Genomic DNA, 4,033 nt, shown 5'->3' on the forward strand with positions numbered 1-4,033 from the left:
GCGATAGTCTGAGAACTAGAAACTGATTTGAGGATTCCAAAAATTACTGTGTCCAAGATTTTGACATAGGATCTTGGCATGAAATGTGTCATGGCAAAATTCATTCCGTGGCTTCTGTTACCGGAGCAGATGGAACATCATGCTGCAGTTGCTAATGACTTCATTCAAACTGTTACCAATGAACCAGATCTCCTCAAGAAGGTCATAACTTTAAAGGGTACAGAGGCATCATTGTCCTATGTACAATGTTTCTTGTATCTTGTATCCTCTTCAATAAATGTCTCTTTTTTTCATATTACATGGCTGGATACTTTCTGTGCTTCAGCACAAGAGCCATGGGGGCAACAGGGAATATGGGAATGGAGAGACTGGCATTAAGGAGACTCATGTGGATCCAGGCAAGAGATTCTATAGTCATGAACCAGGGGACTAACACATTGAAGAATATATTAGTCAGGGTTCCCCAGAGAAAAAGAACCAATGATATACATGTGTGTTTGTCTATTTATCTATCTATCTGTCATCTACAAAGAGATTTATTTTAAGGAATTGGCTCACATGATAATGGAAGCTGCCAAGTCCAAAATCTGCAGGATGGACTAGTAGGCCAGAGGCCCGGAGGAGAGCCAATGCTGTAGTCTAAAGGCTGCCTGCTACAGAATTCCTTCTTCCCCAGAGGAGATCCACCTTTGCTTCTATTTAGGCCTTCCCTGATTGAATGGGTCCCACCTACATTGAAGAGGGCAATCAGCTTTACTCAAAGTCTATGAACTTAAATGTTACTCTCATCCAAGAACACCCTCACCACATCTGGTCACGGTGGCCCAGACAAGTTGACACAAAAAGATAACCATCAAAGAGGACAGCTCAGCAATCACTGTTTTTATAAATTTCCCAGTCTTCCTCAGTAACCAAGCATCTTGAAGGCAGGGCCATTATTGTATATACTTGCATTTCAAAAGACCCAGGGCATTGCAGAGAAGGCACTTTAGAGACATCTATGAACTATACAAGGATGGAGTTGGGGAGGGAAGGGAGAGAAGAAATAGAGTCCCCATGGGCAGTTTCATTCTCTTGAGAACAGTACCATGCCACCTGAGAAAGGTTTCCTGCCCAGGGGATGACCTGTCACGACCCACTTTCATGTTCTGGAACTGGATCCCAAGTTTTAGTATCTTGGGTATGTTCCAGTTCTGGTACATTTATTTACATGAATCCAAACCCAGATTGCCTCAGTCTTTTGGCAGGCTAGAAATGAGCCATGAACACATGTAGTTTACTCCTGCCCTATGCCACCCTTCAACACCACTTCACCCCACCACCCCACCCCAAATGTGATTTCTCAGATTCTGCCAGGGCCTGTAGCTCAGGAGGGCATCAGAGGCACTCTTAGGCATGAAGGCTGAGAACACATTTTAGCAATAATCTTCTGCCAGCAAGCTTGTCACCCAGCCTTCTTACATTTAGCAATGCCGTCCAGATGTAGCAAAATTAGGGCATGTGGGGTAGCCTAGGAAGTTCATGAGGCTATACCAAGCTGTTGTGTCAGGATGCCAGTTTGTAATTCTCACATTCTACTTCTAGCCTGTGTCATTTGGGGCCACTTCTCAACCCATGCTTCATTCCCATGTTCCATGGAGGGTTAATAGAGAGAAGAAAGATATTTTCATATCAGAAAGTTCTCTGAACCTTGCAGCAATAAGTTCTAGCATCTGGGTTTTCCCATGTACTAACTGTGTGGCTTGTAAGTCTCTCTGTGGCTCAGTTTCCCCAAGTGATGGCCTCATGGGGCTATGTGAGTAAATAAGAGTTAATCACATGAGGAGTGCTTTGCAAACAGTTAAGTATTACACAACCGAATCTGTATTCTCATGCTGACAATCCTCACCCCAGGATCATCCTATGAAAATAGTTTCTCATCCAATCAACCTCCATCTTATTAATATTTCTGAATGGAGTTCACATGTCTTTTAAATTCAGTTAGAGAGAGAGAGAGAGAGGGAGAGTGTGTGTGTGTGTGTGTCACTGACAGGCAAGGAAAGTAACTCCTTTGAACTTGAAATGGTGTGATGGGAATTCTAAATTTTTACCTCTTCAGGGAAGAGCCCTCTCTGACCACACTAGCCCACTGAGACTTCCCCATTTTCTGAACCTCTGCTGCATGAGTGCAGATTTCACTTATAAGTTGAATGTGCTCAGTCTTCCCCATTCAGTTGTAAGTGCCTAGAATTAGTCTCATATATAAAAGTCCTTTATATATTTACTCACCATTTTTTCCTATCATACATACATATCAATAAAAATATGTTGAGGAAATGATTGATGTATTACTCAAGAACATCCTTCAGCAAATTAATCGATAGGGGCAGAGCCACGCTTCCAGGAACAATATTTCTGCAGATATCAGGATAAGGAGGGCTATTTGTGACAAAGCATGTTATTCATACATATGTACCATTCTTCCAGAGAGGATGTGATGACAAAGATAAAACATGATGCTTCTAATTCCACAAACATGCCCATCGACGATGGATGTCACAGCACAACTGTTAAGGAATTGGCAATAAAAATGCATTCTCCGTTGGTAGACACTTTTGGCCTAGGTTAAGACATAACTACAGAGAAAAGCATTTTTCAAGAATAACAGACCTTGGAATAAAAACAGGCTGTTCTTTTGCAGAAGAAAAGGTTTATTGAGAATTGGGATCTTTGGAATTTGTTACTTCTTTTGGAGGATATGGCCTAGAGGGGTAAAGTCACTGAAAAGTGGTTGTTGTCCTCTAAACAAGCAGAATGGCTGGGATTCTCATGTCGGTTTCACAGAGGGGGAAACTGAGGTTCAGAGAGGGGAAGGGCTTGCCCAAGGCCACGCAGCTGGTTAGAGAAGGCCAGCACGGCTGGCATGAAGCGTGAGACAAACCAGAAAGGTTGGAGAACCAGACCACCCAGTCTGGTAGCCATGGTGGGACTCTGCCCTCTCTCTCCCTCTGAGTGCCAGGAAGCTTTGGAGGTTTTAACTGAGGGAGAGCTGTGATCAGTGGCAAGCGTTTGCATTGTGGGGATAGGAGGCATGGACTGGAAGTGGGCAAATTGGTCAGGAGGCTGTTGAGAATGGAGCTAGCCTGAACAGGTGGTGCACGGGCCCACACGGCAGGGACTTGCCCCAGCTCCCACTACCATCAGAAGTGAAGCCACACCACAACTCTGGTTTGGCCATGGACCCAGCCACCCCACATGTCATGAAAGGTCTGAGAAACACTGAAAAGGTTCTGGAGATAAAAGCTGGAAAACCTTTTTGGTGAAGTAGAGGTAAGGGCTTAGGAAAGGGGATAAAAGAAACAACTTGAGACAGTCCCCTGGAATCACTTGAGGTCAGTCTAGATTCACAAAGGACATGTCAGGAAAACAAAGCTCTCTTCTCCCTGCCCATTTCTATGTTCACCTCTGGTAGGACATAGAAGGAACCTAAGGGAAATTCCAGCGACCCCACAGCTCTAAACACAAAATTGCCCCAAGCCTCAGGCAGCTCCATCTCTCCTCCCCCATCAGTTCAAACAGCCCAGGAATTGTTCTTTTTTATTTAGAAGAAAGAGAGAGAGAGAGAGGCAGAGAGAAAGAGAGAAAGAAAGAGAAAAAGAAAGGAAGAAAGAATGAAAGAAAGAAAGAAGAAAGAAAGAAAGAAAGAAAGAAGAAAGAAAGAAAGAAAGAAAGAAAGAAAGAAAGAAAGAAAGAAAGAAAAGAAAAGAAAAGAAAAGAAAAGAAAAGAAAAGAAAAGAAAAGAAAAGAAAAGAAAAGAAAAGAAAAGGTTTATTTCTTCCCAGAGATTTCTTCCCCAAACCAACAGAAGTCTGCCTTTCTTCCTGGGATGCTGACCACATTTTTACAAAATGTACTATTTTCTGTGCTCTGTTATGCACAAACATTGGTTTAATACATATTTTCTAAGCACCTATTTGGTGTCCAGTGAAGTGACCCTGAATCACAGACCAAAAGGTAGTGCTGTTGAGTCTGCCTCAGATGGGCACAGGTAACC

General features: G+C 43.1%; 1 non-coding gene across 1 annotated transcript; it reads right to left on the reverse strand.

Annotated features, from left to right (window-relative positions):
* Positions 1–799: 799 nt before the first annotated feature.
* Positions 800–862, reverse strand: LOC150004901 (small nucleolar RNA SNORD66). The gene has a single exon (XR_016512557.1). It is a non-coding gene; the product is annotated as a small nucleolar RNA SNORD66 (small nucleolar RNA).
* Between the last annotated feature and the right edge of the window lie 3,171 nt (positions 863–4,033).

Source organism: Furipterus horrens, unplaced genomic scaffold (genome assembly GCF_987537825.1).
Source record: "Furipterus horrens unplaced genomic scaffold, mFurHor1.1.pri manual_scaffold_7, whole genome shotgun sequence".
NCBI lineage: Eukaryota > Metazoa > Chordata > Mammalia > Chiroptera > Furipteridae > Furipterus > Furipterus horrens.